General features: G+C 45.1%; 1 protein-coding gene and 1 pseudogene across 4 annotated transcripts in view; both read left to right on the top strand.

Moving 5' to 3' along the window:
- ARFIP2 (ARF interacting protein 2) overlaps window positions 1-21,383 on the top strand; it is a 62,475-nt gene that overhangs the window by 3,248 nt on the left and 37,844 nt on the right. The window contains exon 1 of one of the 4 annotated variants that reach the window (XM_077298991.1): window positions 20,234-20,310. The exons of 2 other annotated variants lie outside the window; for them this stretch is intronic. The gene's annotated coding sequence lies outside the window, so the exon portion shown is untranslated. Of the gene's footprint in view, window positions 1-20,233; window positions 20,311-21,383 lie in introns of those variants that run through there. One more of the 4 variants, XM_077298989.1, reaches the window with a different exon arrangement.
- LOC143817592 (serine/arginine-rich splicing factor 9 pseudogene) lies at window positions 17,518-19,736 on the top strand (annotated as a pseudogene).

Below are 21,383 nucleotides of genomic sequence, written 5' to 3'. Positions count from 1 at the left end.
TAGGCGAGATGACACACAGGTATATACTATATACAGGAGATTACATACAGGTATATCTAATATATAAAGCTGAATGTGTGTATGTATGTATGTGTGTATGTCCGGGATTGGCATCTGCACCGTCGCAGCTACAGCCACAAAATTTTGCACAGTCACACGTCTGGACCCCGAGAGCGTCATAGGCTATGTTGTGAGGTGAAATTTTAACCCCGCGCGTTCCAATTCACCAAACAATTTTGCCCCTATCTACATAATGGGGAAAAAGTGAAGGGAAAAGTGTTGGAGGAAAATTGACAGCTGCCAGATGTGAACAATGAGGACTTAAAGAATGAGAGCGATGGCGCCAAAGGGTATATACCGTACAGTTGCTAAGGTGGGGCCCCGACATGGGATACTCACCACACACGGGGATATGAACACAAACACAAAATGCGCCACACACTACCACGTGCTTGAACACATATACCACCCTCAGCACACATTTCACCACACACACACACCAACCTCGCCACATAAAAGTCGAAACACAAAAGTCACCACTCAAAACTCGCTACATGCAAAACTCGCCATATGCAAAACTAGGCTCACGCAAAACTCGCCACACGTGCAAAACTCACCTCATGGAAAACTCACCTCATGCAAAACTTGCACACACAGAAAAATTGCCACATGTACAAAAGTTGCACCACATGCAAAAGTTGCCTCACACAAAACTTGCACATACTCAAAACGCACCACACATAAAACTCGCCACGCGCAAAACTCGCCATGCACAAATCTTGCTGCACACAACTTGCTACACTAACCTGTCACATGCAACTCGACACACAAAATGTTGCTACACGCATGTCGCCACACAAAACTCATCTCACAAAAGTCGCTACATGCATGTCGCCACACGCAACTCAACACACACAACTTGACACATGAAACTCGCCCTAAAACACACACAAGTCTGGTATTATCCTTCAAAAATAAAAATCTGATTAATAAGCAGACAAACTACAAGAGCAACAAATGTACCATATAGGAAATACGGCAGCTGTCAGTCACATGACCAGTCTATTATGTGTATGTGTGAGCTAATATATACTGCCAGGGGGGAGGGCGTCCTGTTGGCTGGGGATTTATCAGGCTGCCAATAGCAACCAATCACAGCTCAGCTTCTATTTTGCTACAGTTAATTAACCTGAGCTCTGATTGGTTAATATAGGCAACAAAGACATTCTCAGTATAACAAAGCTAATATATGTTGTGAAATGCTTCTATTAGCTTAGTTTTTGCCTTTTAATAATTACATTTCTATCTATTTGTTTTGTGGTTTTTGTGTGCAGAATACATTTTTGTTAACACATTCTATTTTGCTAACAGCAGTCATTAACCCGGGCGAAGCCGGGTAGTACAGCTAGTATATATATATATATATATATATATATATATATATATATATATATATATATATATATATAGATATATACGGTGTGTATATATATATATATATATATATATATATATATATATATATATATATATATATATACTATATAATTGTCTAAGGGTCACTTCCGTCTGTCCTTCTGTCTGTCTTTCTGTCACGGATATTCATTGGTCGCGGCCTCTGTCATGGAAATCCAAGTCACTGATTGGTCTCGCCAGCTGCCTGTCATGGCTGCCGCGACCAATCAGCGACGGGCACAGTCCGATTAGTCCCTCCCTACTCCCCACAGTCAGTGCCCGGCGCCCGCTCCATACTCCCCTCCAGTCACCGCTCACACAGGGTTAATGCCGGCGGTAACGGACCGCGTTATGCCGCGGTGTAACGCACTCCGTTACCGCCGCTATTAACCCTGTGTGACCAAGTTTTAACTATTGATGCTCCCTATGCGGCGTCAATAGTAAAAAGATCTAATGTTAAAAGTAATAAAAAAAGCAAAACACCTGCTATTCTCACCTTCCGTAGTCCGACGATGCGCTCGCGCCTGCCACCAGCTTCTGTTCCCAGAGATGCATTGCGAAATTATCCAGGAGACTTAGCGGTCTCGCAAGACCGCTAAGTGATCTGGGCAATTTCGCAATGCATCCTGGGAACGAAAGATGGCGGCAGCCACGCGCGCATCGCCAGAGGTTCGCCGGATCTACGCTGGATCCCGGCGGGTGAGTATATAACTATTTTATTTTTTTAACAGGGATATGGTGCCCACACTGCTAAATACTACGTGGGCTGTGTTAGATACTGCGTGGCTGCTATATACTACCTGGCCAGTGTTAGATACTATGTGGGCTGTGTTATATACTGCGTGAGCTGCGTTATATACTACATGGCTGCTATATACTACGTGGGCAGTGTTATATACTGCCTGGCCAGTGTTAGATACTATGTGGGCTGTGTTATATACTGCGTGAGCTGCGTTATATACTACATGGCTGCTATATACTACGTGGGCTGTGTTATATACTGCCTGGCCAGTGTTAGATACTATGTGGGCTGTGTTCTATACTGCGTGGGCTGCGTTATATATTACATGGCTGCTATATACTACGTGGGCTGTGTTATATACTGCCTGGCCAGTGTTAGATACTATGTGGGCTGTGTTCTATACTGCGTGAGCTGCGTTATATACTACATGGCTGCTATATACTACGTGGGCAGTGTTATATACTACCTGGCCAGTGTTAGATACTATGTGGGCTGTGTTCTATACTGCGTGGGCTGCGTTATATATTACATGGCTGCTATATACTACGTGGGCAGTGTTATATACTGCCTGGCCAGTGTTAGATACTATGTGGGCTGTGTTATATACTGCGTGAGCTGCGTTATATACTACATGGCTGCTATATACTACGTGGGCAGTGTTATATACTACCTGGCCAGTGTTAGATACTATGTGGGCTGTGTTCTATACTGCGTGGGCTGCGTTATATATTACATGGCTGCTATATACTACGTGGGCAGTGTTATATACTGCCTGGCCAGTGTTAGATACTATGTGGGCTGTGTTATATACTGCGTGAGCTGCGTTATATACTACATGGCTGCTATATACTACGTGGGCAGTGTTATATACTGCCTGGCCAGTGTTAGATACTATGTGGGCTGTGTTATATACTGCGTGAGCTGCGTTATATACTACATGGCTGCTATATACTACGTGGGCAGTGTTATATACTACCTGGCCAGTGTTAGATACTATGTGGGCTGTGTTCTATACTGCGTGAGCTGCGTTATATACTACATGGCTGCTATATACTACATGGGCAGTGTTATATACTACCTGGCCAGTGTTAGATACTATGTGGGCTGTGTTCTATACTGCGTGGGCTGCGTTATATATTACATGGCTGCTATATACTACGTGGGCAGTGTTATATACTACCTGGCCAGTGTTAGATACTATGTGGGCTGTGTTATATACTGCGTGGGCTGCGTTATATATTACATGGCTGCTATATACTACGTGGGCAGTGTTATATACTACCTGGCCAGTGTTAGATACTATGTGGGCTGTGTTCTATACTGCGTGGGCTGCGTTATATATTACATGGCTGCTATATACTACGTGGGCAGTGTTATATACTGCCTGGCCAGTGTTAGATACTATGTGGGCTGTGTTCTATACTGCGTGGGCTGCGTTATATATTACATGGCTGCTATATACTACGTGGGCAGTGTTATATACTACCTGGCCAGTGTTAGATACTATGTGGGCTGTGTTATATACTGCGTGAGCTGCGTTATATACTACATGGCTGCTATATACTACGTGGGCAGTGTTATATACTGCCTGGCCAGTGTTAGATACTATGTGGGCTGTGTTATATACTGCGTGGGCTGCGTTATATATTACATGGCTGCTATATACTACGTGGGCAGTGTTATATACTACCTGGCCAGTGTTAGATACTATGTGGGCTGTGTTCTATACTGCGTGGGCTGCATTATATATTACATGGCTGCTATATACTACGTGGGCAGTGTTATATACTACCTGGCCAGTGTTAGATACTATGTGGGCTGTGTTATATACTGCGTGAGCTGCGTTATATACTACATGGCTGCTATATACTACGTGGGCAGTGTTATATACTACCTGGCCAGTGTTAGATACTATGTGGGCTGTGTTCTATACTGCGTGGGCTGCGTTATATATTACATGGCTGCTATATACTACGTGGGCAGTGTTATATACTACCTGGCCAGTGTTAGATACTATGTGGGCTGTGTTATATACTGCGTGAGCTGCGTTATATACTACATGGCTGCTATATACTACGTGGGCAGTGTTATATACTACCTGGCCAGTGTTAGATACTATGTGGGCTGTGTTATATACTGCGTGAGCTGCGTTATATACTACATGGCTGCTATATACTACGTGGGCAGTGTTATATACTACCTGGCCAGTGTTAGATACTATGTGGGCTGTGTTATATACTGCGTGAGCTGCGTTATATACTACATGGCTGCTATATACTGTGCGGGCAGTGTTATATACTACCTGGCCAGTGTTAGATACTATGTGGGCTGTGTTCTATACTGCGTGGGCTGCGTTATATATTACATGGCTGCTATATACTACGTGGGCAGTGTTATATACTACCTGGCCAGTGTTAGATACTATGTGGGCTGTGTTCTATACTGCGTGGGCTGCATTATATATTACATGGCTGCTATATACTACGTGGGCAGTGTTATATACTACCTGGCCAGTGTTAGATACTATGTGGGCTGTGTTATATACTGCGTGAGCTGCGTTATATACTACATGGCTGCTATATACTACGTGGGCAGTGTTATATACTACCTGGCCAGTGTTAGATACTATGTGGGCTGTGTTCTATACTGCGTGGGCTGCGTTATATATTACATGGCTGCTATATACTACGTGGGCAGTGTTATATACTACCTGGCCAGTGTTAGATACTATGTGGGCTGTGTTATATACTGCGTGAGCTGCGTTATATACTACATGGCTGCTATATACTACGTGGGCAGTGTTATATACTACCTGGCCAGTGTTAGATACTATGTGGGCTGTGTTATATACTGCGTGAGCTGCGTTATATACTACATGGCTGCTATATACTACGTGGGCAGTGTTATATACTACCTGGCCAGTGTTAGATACTATGTGGGCTGTGTTATATACTGCGTGAGCTGCGTTATATACTACATGGCTGCTATATACTGTGCGGGCAGTGTTATATACTACCTGGCCAGTGTTAGATACTATGTGGGCTGTGTTCTATACTGCGTGAGCTGCGTTATATACTACATGGCTGCTATATACTACGTGGGCAGTGTTATATACTACCTGGCCAGTGTTAGATACTATGTGGGCTGTGTTATATACTGCGTGAGCTGCGTTATATACTACATGGCTGCTATATACTGTGCGGGCAGTGTTATATACTACCTGGCCAGTGTTAGATACTATGTGGGCTGTGTTCTATACTGCGTGGGCTGCGTTATATACTACATGGCTGCTATATACTACGTGGGCAGTGTTATATACTGCGTGTTATATACTACGTGGCCACTGTTAGATACTATGTGGGCTGTGTTCTATACTGCGTGGGCTGCGTTATATACTACATGGCTGCTATATACTACGTGGGCAGTGTTATATACTGCGTGGGTTGTGTTATTTACTGCGTGGCCTATATTAACGCATTGGGTATTCTACAATATGTATGTATATAGCAGCCACATGGTATATACCACAGGCCATGTAGTGCTCCTATATACTACGTGGCCTGTGCTATATACTATGTGGCTGCTATATACATATATATATATACACACACACACACACACACACACACACACACACACACACACACACACACACACACACACACACACACACACACACACATATATATATACTAGCTGTTTCCAGACCGCTACCGCTCAGCATGCTCACTGCTATCTAATTAACGCTGCTAGTGATTAAACTAAAGTAAATAATGACAACATTCAATAGCGCTTACACAGGTGGTAAATTAACTTAAAATGAAGTTAATAACAATAATAGTAATTAAAAATCAGAATAATAATAATACATTTATTCACAGTGTAAAATTAAAAGCAAACTGGATTCGTGTGGCAATGTGTGGGGACGGAGCCTCGTGTGGTAATGTGTGGGGACGGAGCCTCGTGTGGTAATGTGTGAGGACGGAGCCTCGTGTGGTAATGTGTGAGGACGGAGCCTCGTGTGGTAATGTGTGAGGACGTAGCCTCGTGTGGTAATGTGTGGGGACGGAGCCTCGTGTGGTAATGTGTGGGGATGGAGCCTCGTGTGGTAATGTGTGGGGACGGAGCCTCGTGTGGTAATGTGTGGGGATGGAGCCTCATGTGGTAATGTGTGAGGACGGAGCCTCGTGTGGTAATGTGTGGGGATGGAGCCTCGTGTGGTAATGTGGGGGCGGAGCCTCGTGTGGTAATGTGTGGGGACGGAGCCTCGTGTGGTAATGTGTGAGGACGGAGCCTCGTGTGGTAATGTGGGGGCGGAGCCTCGTGTGGTAATGTGTGGGGACGGAGCCTCGTGTGGTAATGTGTGAGGACGGAGCCTCGTGTGGTAATGTGTGAGGACGGAGCCTCGTGTGGTAATGTGTGGGGATGGAGCCTCGTGTGGTAATGTGTGAGGACGGAGCCTCGTGTGGTAATGTGTGGGGACAGAGCCTCGTGTGGTAATGTGTGAGGACGGAGCCTCGTGTGGTAATGTGTGGGGATGGAGCCTCGTGTGGTAATGTGTGAGGACGGAGCCTCGTGTGGTAATGTGTGGGGACAGAGCCTCGTGTGGTAATGTGTGGGGACGGAGCCTCGTGTGGTAATGTGTGGGGACAGAGCCTCGTGTGGTAATGTGTGAGGACGGAGCCTCGTGTGGTAATGTGGGGGCGGAGCCTCGTGTGGTAATGTGTGAGGACGGAGCCTCGTGTGGTAATGTGTGAGGACGGAGCCTCGTGTGGTAATGTGTGAGGACGGAGCCTCGTGTGGTAATGTGTGGGGATGGAGCCTCGTGTGGTAATGTGTGAGGACGGAGCCTCGTGTGGTAATGTGTGGGGACGGAGCCTCGTGTGGTAATGTGTGAGGACGGAGCCTCGTGTGGTAATGTGTGGGGATGGAGCCTCGTGTGGTAATGTGTGAGGACGGAGCCTCGTGTGGTAATGTGTGGGGACAGAGCCTCGTGTGGTAATGTGTGGGGACGGAGCCTCGTGTGGTAATGTGTGGGGACAGAGCCTCGTGTGGTAATGTGTGGGGACGGAGCCTCGTGAGGCTCGTGAGTCAGAGCCACATTACCACACATAATCCCGCCCCCCACCCCATTACCACACATAATCCCACCCCCACCACATTACCACACTATTTTTATTAACTTCATTTTAAGTTAATTCACCACCTGTGTAAGCGCTATTGAATGTTGTCATTATTTACTTTAGTTTAATCCCCAGCAGCGTTAATTAGATAGCAGTGAGCGTGCCGAGCGTTAGCTGGCTGGAAACAGCTAGTATATATATATATATATATATATATATATATATATATATATATATATATATATATATATATATATATATATATATATATATATATAAGTTTGAAGAAAAGAAGGCAGCACTCCAAATCCTTTTCAAAAGTGCAAAATGTGCAGTTTATTCAAGCCCACATCTTTCTTGTGCGACGTTTCGGCTCGCAATGAGCCTTTCTCAAGCACAAGTGCTTGAGAAAGGCTCATTGCGAGCCGAAACGTCGCACAAGAAAGATGTGGGCTTGAATAAACTGCACATTTTGCACTTTTGAAAAGGATTTGGAGTGCTGCCTTCTTTTCTTCAAACTTGTATGCTATTTGGGTTGATGTGTGGACCGTCATACCCAGGAGGCCGGGCACCCACTGGTGAGCATTGTGCTGTTCCAATTTTTTGTCTATATATATATATATATATATATATATATATATATATATATATATATGTGTACACATCACATGACGCCTGTACCCCGGTGTGTGTGTGTGTATATATCTATATACATATATACATACACACACAATAGATGGTGGCCCGATTCTAACTCATCGGGTATTCTAGAATATGTATGTATGTATATAGCAGCCACATAGTATATAGCACAGGCCACGTAGTATATAGGAGCACTACATGGCCTGTGGTATATACCATGTGGCTGCTATATACATACATATTGTAGAATACCCAATGCGTTAATATAGGCCACACAGTAAATAACACAACCCATGTAGTATATAACACAGCCCACACAGTATATAGCAGCCACGCAGTATATAACGCAGCCCACGTAGTATGTAACACTGGCCACGTAATATATAACACAGCCCACGTAATATATAACGCAGCCCACATAGTATCTAACACTGGCCACGTAGTATATAACACGCAGTATAGAACACAGCCACGTAGTATATAACACTGCCCACGTAGTATATAGCAGCCATGTAGTATATAACGCAGCCCACGCAGTATAGAACACAGCCCACATAGTATCTAACAGTGGCCAATGCGTTAATATAGGCCACGCAGTATATAACACAGCCCACGTAGTATATAACACAGCCCGCACAGTATATAGCAGCCACGCATTATATAACACAGCCCATGTAATATACAAGACAGTCCACGTAATATATAACACAGCCCACTCAGTATAGAACACAGCCCACATAGTATTTAACAGTGGCCATGTAGTATATAACACGCAGTATAGAACACAGCCACGCAGTATATAACACAGCCCACGCAGTATATAACACAGCCCACGCAGTATAGAACACAACCCACATAGTATCTAACACTGCCCAGGTAGTATATAACACAGCCCGCACAGTATATAGCAGCCACGCATTATATAACACAGCTCATGTAATATACAACACAGCCCATGTAATATACAACACAGTCCACGTAATATATAACACAGCCCACGCAGTATAGAACACAGCCCACATAGTATCTAACACTGGCCAGGTAGTATATAACACTGCCCACATAGTATATAGCAGCCATGTAGTATATAACGCAGCCCACGCAGTATAGAACACAACCCACATAGTATCTAACACTGGCCACGTAGTATATAGCAGCCACGCGGTATCTAACACAGCCCACGTAGTATATAGCAGCCATGTAATATATAACGCAGCCCACGCAGTATAGAACACAGCCCACATAGTATCTAACACTGGCCAGGCAGTATATAACACAGCCCACGTAGTATATAGCAGCCATGTAGTATATAACGCAGCTCACGCAGTATATAACACAGCCCACATAGTATCTAACACTGGCCAGGCAGTATATAACACTGCCCACGTAGTATATAGCAGCCATGTAGTATATAACGCAGCTCACGCAGTATATAACACAGCCCACATAGTATCTAACACTGGCCAGGTAGTATATAGCAGCCACGCAGTATCTAACACAGCCCACGTAGTATTTAGCAGTGTGGGCACCATATCCCTGTTAAAAAAATAAAATAGTTATATACTCACCCGCCGGGATCCAGCGTAGATCCGGCGAACCTCTGGCGATGCGCGCGTGGCTGCCGCCATCTTTCGTTCCCAGGATGCATTGCGAAATTACCCAGATCACTTAGCGGTCTTGCGAGACCGCTAAGTCTCCTGGGTAATTTCGCAATGCATCTCTGGGAACAGAAGCTGGTGGCAGGCGCGAGCGCATCGTCGGACTACGGAAGGTGAGAATAGCAGGTGTTTTGCTTTTTTTATTACTTTTAACATTAGATCTTTTTACTATTGACGCCGCATAGGGAGCATCAATAGTTAAAACTTGGTCACACAGGGTTAATAGCAGTGGTAACGGAGTGCGTTACACCGCGGCATAACGCGGTCTGTTACCGCCGGCATTAACCCTGTGTGAGCGGTGACTGGAGGGGAGTATGGAGCGGGCGCCGGGCACTGACTGTGGGGAGTAGGGAGGGACTAATCGGACTGTGCCCGTCGCTGATTGGTCGCGGCAGCCATGACAGGCAGCTGGCGAGACCAATCAGCGACTTGGATTTCCATGACAGAGGCCGCGACCAATGAATATCCGTGACAGAAAGACAGACAGAAGGACAGACGGAAGTGACCCTTAGACAATTATATAGTAGATATATATATATATATATATATATATACACACACATATATCTAATATATAAAGCTGAATGTGTGTGTGTGTGTATGTATGTATGTATGTATGTATGTCCGGGATTGGCATCTGAACCGTAGCAGCTACAGCCACAAAATTTTGCACAGTCACACGTCTGGACCCCGAGAGCGTCATAGGCTATGTTGTGAGGTGAAATTTTAACCCCGCGCTTTCCAATTCACCAAACAATTTTGCCCCTATCTACATAATGGGGAAAAAGTGAAAGGAAAAGTGTTGGAGGCGTCGCAGCTACAGGCACAAAATTTTGCACAGTCACACGTCTGGACCCTGAGAGCGTCAAAGCTATATTGTGAGGTGAAATTTTAACCCCGCGCTTTCCAAGTCACCAAACAATTTTGCCCCTATCTACATAATGGGGAAAAAATGAAAGGAAAAGTGTTGGAGGCAAATTAACAGCTGCCAGATGTGAACAAGGGGGACTTAAAGAATGACAGCGATGGCACCAAAGAGTATATACTGTACAGTTGCTAAGGTGGGGCCCCAACATGGGATAATCACACCACCACGGGGATATGAACACACACACAAAATGCGCCACACACTACCACGTGCTCGAACACATATACCACCCTCAGTGCACATTTCACCACACATACACCAACCTCGCCACATAAAAGTAGAAACACAAAAGTCGCCGCTCAAAACTCGCCACGCGCAAAACTCTCCACATGCAAAACTCGCCACACGTGCAAAACTCGCCACACGCAAAACTTGCACACGCAGAAAAATTGCCACACGCAGAAAAATTGCCACATGCACAAAAGTTGCAACACATGCAAAAGTTGCCTCACACAAAACTTGCACATACTCAAAAGGCACCACACATAAAACTCGCCACGCGCAAAACTCGCCATGCGCAAAACTTGCTGCACACAACTTGCTACACTAACCTGTCACATGCAACTCGACACACAAAAAGTTGCTACACGCATGTCGCCACACAAAACTCATCTCACAAAAGTCCCTACATGCATGTCGCCACACGCAACTCAACACACACAACTTGACACACGAAACTCGCCCTAAAACACACACAAGTCTGGTATCCTTCAAAAATAAAAATCTGATTAATAAGCAGACAAACTACAAGAGCAACAAATGTACCATATAGGAATCCGGCAGCTGTCAGTCACATGACCAGTCTATTATGTGTATGTGTGAGCTAATATATACTGCCAGGGGGTGGGCTTACTGTTGGCTGGGGATTTATCAGGCTGCCATTTTAGCTTACAAATACTGAGGTAAAAATACTGACCAAATAACGTGTGAACGAGGGCTAATACAGGAGGAGATGGCATACAGCTATATACTATATACAGGAGATGACACACAGGTATATACTATTTACAGGGGAGATGACACACAGGTATATACTATATACAGGAGGAGATGACACACAGATATATACTATATACAGGAGAGATGACACACAGGTATATACTATATAGAGGAGGAGATGACATACAGGTACATACTACATACAGGAGGAGATGACATACAGGTATATACTATATACAGGAGCAGATTACCTACAGGTATATAGTATATACAGGAGGAGATGACACAGGTATATGCTATGTATAGGAGGAGATGACATACAGGTATATACTATATACAGGAGATGACACACAGATATATACTATATATAGGTGAGATGACACACAGGTATATACTATATACAGGAGATTACATACAGGTATATCTAATATATAAAGCTGAATGTGTGTATGTATGTATGTGTGTATGTCCGGGATTGGCATCTGTACCGTCGCAGCTACAGCCACAAAATTTTGCACAGTCACACGTCTGGACCCCGAGAGCGTCATAGGCTATGTTGTGAGGTGAAATTTTAACCCCGCGCGTTCCAATTCACCAAACAATTTTGCTCCTATCTACATAATGGGGAAAAAGTGAAGGGAAAAGTGTTGGAGGAAAATTGACAGCTGCCAGATGTGAACAATGAGGACTTAAAGAATGAGAGCGATGGCGACAAAGAGTATATACCGTACAGTTGCTAAGGTGGGGCCCCGACATGGGATACTCACCACACACGGGGATATGAACACAAACACAAAATGCGCCACACACTACCACGTGCTTGAACACATATACCACCCTCAGCACACATTTCACCACACACACACACCAACCTCGCCACATAAAAGTCGAAACACAAAAGTCACCACTCAAAACTCGCTACATGCAAAACTCGCCATATGCAAAACTAGGCTCACGCAAAACTCGCCACACGTGCAAAACTCACCTCATGGAAAACTCACCTCATGCAAAACTTGCACACACAGAAAAATTGCCACATGTACAAAAGTTGCACCACATGCAAAAGTTGCCTCACACAAAACTTGCACATACTCAAAATGCACCACACATAAAACTCGCCACGCGCAAAACTCGCCATGCACAAATCTTGCTGCACACAACTTGCTACACTAACCTGTCACATGCAACTCAACACACAAAATGTTGCTACACGCATGTCGCCACACAAAACTCATCTCACAAAAGTCGCTACATGCATGTCGCCACACGCAACTCAACACACACAACTTGACACATAAAACTCGCCCTAAAACACACACAAGTCTGGTATTGTCCTTCAAAAATAAAAATCTGATTAATAAGCAAACTACAAGAGCAACAAATGTACCATATAGGAAATACGGCAGCTGTCAGTCACATGACCTGTCTATTATGTGTATGTGTGAGCTAATATATACTGCCAGGGGGGAGGGCTTCCTGTTGGCTGGGGATTTATCAGGCTGCCAATAGCAACCAATCACAGCTCAGCTTCTATTTTGCTACAGTTAATTAACCTGAGCTCTGATTGGTTAATATAGGCAACAAAGACATTCTCAGTATAACAAAGCTAATATATGTTGTGAAATGCTTCTATTTGCTTAGTTTTTGCCTTTTAATAATTACATTTCTATCTATTTGTTTTGTGGTTTTTGTGTGCAGAATAAATTTTTGTTAACACATTCTATTTTGCTAACAGCAGTCATTAACCCGGGCGAAGCCGGGTAGTACAGCTAGTATATACATATACATACACACACTCCGGGGTACAGGCGTCATGTGATGTGTACACAGCTCTCTATATATATAATATATAAATATACAGTACAGAGCAAAAGTTTGGACACACCTTCTCATTTAAAGATTTTTCTGTATTTTCATGACTATGAAAATTGTACATTCACCCTGAAGGCATCAAACTATGAATTATCACATGTGGAATTATATACTTAACAAAAAAGTTGAAACAACTGAAAATATGTCTTATATTCTAGGTTCTTCAAAGTAGCCACCTTTTGCTTTGATGACTGCTTTGCACACTCTTGGCATTCTCTTGATGAGCTTCAAGAGGTAATCACCAGGAATGGTTTTCACTTCACAGTTGTTCCCTGTCAGGTATAATAAGTGGTATTTCTTGCCTTATAAATGGGGTTGGGACCATCAGTTGTGTTGTGCAGAAGTCTGGTGGATACACAGCTGATAGTCCTACTGAATAGACTGTTAGAATTTGTATTATGGCAAGAAAAAAGCAGCTAAGAAAAGAAAAACGAGTGGCCATCATTACTTTAAGAGTCAAAGGTCAGTCAGTCCGAAAAATTGGGAAAACTTTGAAAGTGTCCCCAAGTGCAGTGGCAAAAACTATCAAGTGCTACAAAGAAACTGGCTCACATGAGGACCGCCCCAGGAAAGGAAGACCAAGAGTCACCTCTGCTTCTGAGGATAAGTTTATCTGAGTCACCAGCCTCAGAAATCGCAGGTTAACAGCAGCTCAGATTAGAGACCAGGTCAATGCCACACAGAGTGCTAGCAGCAGGCACATCTCTACAACAACTGTTAAGAGGAGACTTTCTGTAGCAGGCCTTCATGGTAAAATAGCTGCTGGGAAACCACTGGTAAGGACAGGCAACAAGCAGAAGAGAACACAAGGAATGGACACTAGACCAGTGGAAATCTGTGATTTGGTCAGATGAGTCCAAATTTGAGATCTTTGGTTCCAACCACCGTGTCTTTATGCGATGCAGAAAAGGTGAACGGATGGACTCTACATGCCTGGTTCCCACCGTGAAGCATGGAGCAGGAGGTGTGATGGTGTGGGGGGGCTTTGCTGGTGACTCTGTTGGGGATTTATTCAGAATTGAAGGCATACTGAACCAGCATGGCCACCACAGCATCTTGCAGCGGTATGCTATTCCATCCGGTTTGCGTTTAGTTGGACCATCATTTATTTTTCAACAGGACAATGACCCCAAACACACCTCCAGGCTGTGTAAGGGCTGTTTGACCAAGAAGGAGAGTGATGGGGTGCTACACCAGATGACCTGGCCTCCACAGTCACCAGACCCAAACCCAACCGAGATGGTTTGGGGTGAGCTGGACCGCAGAGTGAAGGCAAAAGGGCCAACAAGTGCTAAGCATCTCTGGGAACCCCTTCAAGATTGTTGGAAGACCATTCCCGGTGACTACCTCTTGAAGCTCATCAAGAGAATGCCAAGAGTGTGCAAAGCAGTCATCAAAGCAAAAGGTGGCTACTTTGAAGAACCTAGAATATAAGACATAATTTCAGTTGTTTTACACTTTGTTAATTATATAATTCCACATGTGTTAATTCATAGTTTTGATGCCTTCAGTGTGAATGTGCAATTTTCATAGTCATGAAAATACAGAAAAATCTTTAAATGAGAAGGTGTGTCCAAATTTCTGGTCTGTACTGTATTTCACCACACCCTGGCAAAAATTGGTGAATCCCCGGCCTTGGAGGATGTTCATTCTGTTGTTTAATTTTGTAGAAAAAAAGCAGATCACAGACATGGCACAAAACTACAGTCATATCAAATGGCAACTTTCTGGCTTTAAGAAACACTAAAAGAAATCACGAACAAAAAATGTGATAGTCAGTAATGGTTACTTTTTTTAACCACTCAATTCTGAGGAAAAAATTATGGAATCACCCTGTAAATTTTCATTCCCAAAAATAACACCTGCATCAAATTAGATCGGCTCGTTATTGTGCAACTAAAAAGGAGTGATCACACTTTGGAGAGCTGTTGCACCAAGTGGACCGACATGAACCATGGCTCCAACACGAGAGATAAATTGAAACAAAGGAGAGGATTATCAAACTCTTAAAAGAGGGTAAATCATCACGCGATGTTGCAAAAGAGGTTGGTTGTTCACAGTCAGCTGTGTCTAAAATCTGGACCAAATACAAACAACATGGGAAGGTTGTTAAAGGCAAACATACTGGTAGACCAAGGAAGACTTCAATAAATGCACAAGTTTATGTTGATATTTTGGACACTTTTCTTATCCCATTAATTGAAAGGATGTTTGGGGATGATGAAATCATTTTTCAAGATGATAATGCATCCTGCCATAGAGCAAAAACTGTGCAAACATTCCTTGCAAAAAAACACACATAAGGTCAATGTCATGGGCTGCAAATAGTCCGGATCTCAATTCAGTTGAGAATCTTTGGTGGAAGTTGGAGAAAATGGTTGATGACAAGGCTCCAACCTGCAAAGCTGATCTGGCAACAGCAATCAGAGAAAGTAGGAGGCAGATTGATGGAGAGTCCTGTGTGACCCTCATTAAGTCCAGGCCCCAGAGACTGCAAGCTGTAAGAAAAGCCAGAGGTGCTGCAACAAAATACTAGGGATGTGCTGGAAGTTTTTTTTGTTTATTTTTCATGATTCCATAATTTTTTCCTCAGAATTAAGTGGCTCCATAATTTTACCCCTATGCTTGGTTAAAAAAGTAACCATTACTGACTGCCACATTTTTTTGTTCTTGATTTCTTTTAGTGTTTCTTAAAGCCAGAAAGTTGCCATTTGATATGACTGTAGTTTTGTGCCATGTCTGTGATCTGCTTTTTATCTACAAAATTAAACAACTGAATGAACATCCCCCAAGGCCGGTGAGTCCATAATTTTTGCCAGGGGTTGTGTATATATATATATATCCATTTAAAAATGGCGTCCGCCGCGCCTGCGCAGTAGCAGTTATCGGTGGGTATAGAGATCTGATAGCTGCTATTGTGCATCTTGCTGGAGAAGGAAAAACAATGTCCTCCTTCAAGATGGCGGCACCGGCGTATAGGACGACCTCAGAAGCTTGAGAGTTCTGCTGTGTGAGGTGACTCACTGCAGTGACCCGGCGTCTCCTGAGTTCACCCTCCATTTCTTGTAGCAGAAGGGCTTCCGCTGTCTTATTAAGTGTAAGCTCAGTGACCACGGCTATTTCTGAAGGGTCGGAGATATTTCCTTTAATCTGCTAAAAACGTAATAAGCTTTTTCCTGTCTACTATTTGCCCAACCTGTCTCTTTGTCGGTGCACAATATACATCCTCGTTCAGTCATCTGAGCACAAGAGGACTCCATGCATGGGAATTAAGATCCTGCCGACTACCTGTAATGTTTTGGGCAGCATGGTGGCTCAGTGGTTAGCACTGTATGGTGGCTCAGTGGTTAGCACTGTATGATGGCTCAGTGGTTAGCACTGTATGGTGGCTCAGTGGTTAGCACTGCAGCCTTGCAGCGCTGGAGTCCTGGGATCGAATCCCGCTAAGGGATCTGCAAGGAGTTTGTATGTTCTCCCCGTGTTTGCGTGGGTTTCCTCCAGGTTCTCCGGTTTCCTCCCACATTCCAAAGACATACTGATAGGGATTGTAGATTGTGAGCCCCATCGGGTACAGTGATGATAATGTGTGCAAACTGTAAAGCGCTGCGGAATATGTTAGCGCTATATAAAGATTATTATTATTAAGATGGTTCCCATCTCTGTACAGTGCCATTTTACATAACAGCAGCTTTGAGTGCTAGCTCCTAAATCTTTATTACAAAGGGGAGAGGGGAAAAAACGGAGTGATGTGGGACCTCAGAGATTTTTAATATTTTCTTTGGCAGTCCCCCCACCAAGAAGCTCATCTCTACTACAGAGACGTGCCAGTGTTGTCGATGAACATCTGCAAGATTTTGAGGCTCTGATGCCCCAGGTGGCCACAGCTGATTAAGCTAAATACCTATGGAATAGTTTGACTGGCCAGGCATGGGATTCTGTCTGATCTCATGGGCCTCAGGACTGCCTAGATTAGCAAACTATTAAGGACACCCTGCTGGCCCTTTTTACCATCACCCACGAGAGATATTGCACCAAGTTCTGGATATTGTCTCGCCAGGGGTCTGCTATTTAGAATTTGGTATTCAACTCCAGTGACAATGCAGCTGCTGGCTGGACGGTAGGGCTGCTCAATCCACTGCTGCCGACCAGAACGTGATCATGCTCGAGCAACTTATGGATAAAATGGCACCAGAAATACTAGTGGGTAGCTGACCGGAAGCCCAACACCCCAGAACAAGCAGCCCCATAGGCCGACGAAATTACAGCCAACCGACCCCACTAGAGACCAGATACGCCCACCTATCCCTGCAGACCCCTCAACCAAGGACTCGAGCGGCCACCAGCCATTCAAACCGGACTATCATGCTACTCAGCATGACAAAGGTTTACAAACCAAACCAGTGATTTGCCCAGCCCTCGGGGCTGTTATGTGTGTGGGCACCTTGGACACATGGCCAAAAGATTATCTACAGGGTAGAGGCCCCAGACCAGGAGCCTGTCTGCAGTGAAGAGCCATCAGGGTCTGAGGGATGCTACCCCCCGGGATATACCAGCAGTAGATGAAGTAATATAACCTGTCCACTCTATATGGCAGATTGACCACTGTAAACCAGCTAACCTCCATTGCCACATCCAGCCGGACAAGGCCCATAATATCCAGGCCTAGGGACTTCAGAACACTGTATCTCCCATCACCCTGGTCAGCCCAGATATTATCCCCCGGAATGCCATTTACCAAGCTACCCAGTGGCCATCTCCCTGGCCGGGGAGCAGCTCTCGTGGAATGGGAACATATACGTTTGTAATTTGCCTGTCAATATGCAGGAAAAGGAGCTGGAGGAGTTGTTCCATTAGTACTGGCGGATCTGTACCATCGAGCTGAAGAATCGCGGGGAAGGTGGTGCCACACAGTTTACCTTCATCAGCTTCCAGGATCCGCGGGATGCAGAAGACGCCGTGTTTGGGTGCAGTGGATACAAGTTCAGTTCTCATCGGGTACGTGTGCCATTTCCCAGGACATACCGGGGACCAGGGGAAGGATATGGCGGAATCCACGGGAGGAGCAAACCCTCATCCCACCTAACTGAATCCAGAGTCCTCGTCTCACTGCTTCCCCTATCGGGAAGTTGGCAGGATCTGAAAGGTCATAGCAGAGAATCTGGAAATGTCTACTATGCTATGTGCACAAGGGTGGAATGGGGATTGTGGGGTTTATTCGCAAGGAAGACATGGAATATGCTTTGAGGAAACTGAATGATACCAAGTTTTATTCTCTTGAAGGTGAAACCTCCTACATTCGTGTCTGTGCTGAAAGAAATGGTGATGGACTATCCCCGACAAGTGGAGAAGAATGATCGAAAGCCTATCACTAGAGATGACTCGGGTCAGGGCTTATTTGGCAAGCTATAGCACTTGCCGAATAAGCTGCAGAGAGAACCCATGCATGTGTCCTGACTGTGACACAGCCGCTACACATGCAGCTGCAGAACCGAACAGCTGATCTTCCGGCGCGATCCGAGAAGCCAAGTTCCCTCTGCAGCTTATTCGGCAAGCGCTATAGCTTGCCAAATAAGCCCTGACCCAATCAAATTCGCTCATCTCTACTTATCACGTCTGGCTAATTAAGAAGGGGGAGGAATGTAGCAGCACATTGTTTATTCTTAATTATCTAGATGTATTATTTCAGTAGGCCCAGGGCTATGAGTTATTGTTTATATGAGACTGAACGTTGACTCTTCTTGTAGGTTGAATTGATGTTTGCTGCAGCTTATTGTGTGCTATCCTTGGAAGACAGGAACAGAGGGTCACGGAATAATCGATGTTTACTAATATGTTGATTACCCATTGTATCAGGCCGTGCAGTTTGTTGACTTGCAAACATTGAAGGATAAACTATAAACCCTCGAACAATGAGAGATGAGTTCCTGCCACCTTCCCCCAGTCCTGTGGAGAAGTGCCTGAATAAGAGATGTGAACTATAAAAGGGGGATCTGCATCTGTTTCTAGCGTGACTTGACAGAACAACAGACATCATTGCTCCAGCCAGAGGAATACAAATTTGATCCACTGGCCATCACTGAACCCATGGGGACATTTGGATAATCCAGGTGGGGACCCTTCGGGCACCTGGCCCCATGGATACATTTGGAGAAGACAGGTTGGGGCAATCAGGTCACCTTGCCACTGGCATCAATGAGCTGTCCGCATCCTAAGCTTGTCGTTCCCTCCTCTCTGTGGGTGCCTGTCATAAGCACAGTGCCATTGGTGGGGTAGTTGCTCTAATCTCGCGAGGCGAGACGCTGTAATTTTGCACCGTCTTGGGTATTTTTGCTGGGATTGTTCCATGTGTTATTTGACTGTTTTGTGGTTCAATAAAGTTTTACCCTCACCCTGTGTTTTCTGAGTAGTAGTATACCCACTGGAAAGGAGAGCGGGCGTTCAGTGGTATGAGCCCTGGTCCATGCGGTGATTCTAAAGACAACTGAGCCAGCGGATGAGAGCACCCACTGACCCTGTGTCTCCACAATTCCATGCATCAGCCTCAGTGATATCACGGTGCCCTCATATACAGTATCTGTCACCCTACCGTGCCCCACCCCCATAGTCAGCATCACTCACTGCCCTCACTGTGATATTGGGCACAAGTTGTCTTATGTTTCACAAGAAATGTAAGATAATGAATAGTTTACTGAGTAAATGTAATGCTCCATTGCTTGTGATTTTGTAAGGCCCGGGATGGAGGATGGGAGTGATTGTCCCTCACACTGAGTGTTTCTGCTCCGTCCTCCCAGGATCTACGTCACTGACACACATGGTGGATGTAGTGATCCCCAGGAGAGGCAGGCTCGTGGGCGGGGCTTGGGTGTGCCCAGGTATTGTGGGTGTGGCTTACTGAGTGCTGACTAGTGCGGCTCGCACAGGTGACCGTGTGTGCTGACATGACGGCTGCAGGTAACGGGGGTCTGTGTCTGCTCTGTCCTCCCCTCCGGGGTAATGTGTGCAGGTCGATGTAGAGGGCGTCTGTGTATATATGTATACGGTGCATGTGACATCATGTGGACATTGCGTGTGCAAAGACGTGAGCACACAGCGATTCCCTGCTATAACGTGTGTATATCCGTACACCACTGTGCTGCAGAATGCAAAGGGTGGTCCCCGGACTGTCGTGTGTCTACTGGTGCGCATCATTATGTATTGGTGTATTCCCTGCTCACTGTCATGTCCAGGCCTGTGTTCAGGGCACCCAGTGATCCCCCAGTGCCAGGTCAGGGTCTGGTCCAGCTCCGGCTGGTTAATGATTACAGGGTACATGTTTCTCGGCTGGACACATTCCTGCACAGTCACCTGTCCCCTCGCCATGTCTCCTCCTCTGTTTACTGTATAACCTGTTCTGCCACTTGTATCCTGGAAAGATTTTATCCAGAACTTCCCGCCTCCCCACCTGTCCTGTACTTAAAGTTTTTAACAGCCTCTTCCTAATACACAAACTGTCACTGCCTTACCCTAAACCTTCGGCATTTCTAACACACCTTACTCAAGGGGTACAAATTTTCACCTCCTACTACACCTTATGCATCTTACTCTTCCAAACATGGCCCTATTTTCTTATGCATTATTATCCTGCATAATCATCTCGACCATGTCTCTCCACATCGGTCCATGTTCTCATCTCTTCCCCTGTCTCTCCACATCGGTCCATGTTCTCATCTCTTCCCCTGTCTCTCCACATCGGTCCATGTTCTCCTCTCTTCCCATGTCTCTCCACATCGGTCCATGTTCTCCTCTCTTCCCATGTCTCTCCACATCGGTCCATGTTCTCATCTCTTCCCCTGTCTCTCCACATCGGTCCATGTTCTCCTCTCTTCCCATGTCTCTCCACATCGGTCCATGTTCTCCTCTCTTCCCATGTCTCTCCACATCCGTCCATGTTCTCATCTCTTCCCCTGTCTCTCCACATCGGTCCATGTTCTCCTCTCTTCCCATGTCTCTCCACATCGGTCCATGTTCTCATCTCTTCCCATGTC

This window comes from Ranitomeya variabilis, chromosome 3, assembly GCF_051348905.1.
Source record: "Ranitomeya variabilis isolate aRanVar5 chromosome 3, aRanVar5.hap1, whole genome shotgun sequence".
Lineage (NCBI taxonomy): Eukaryota > Metazoa > Chordata > Amphibia > Anura > Dendrobatidae > Ranitomeya > Ranitomeya variabilis.
The sequence above is the reverse complement of the archived record's forward strand: the minus strand, read 5'-3'. Positions and strand labels throughout refer to the sequence as shown.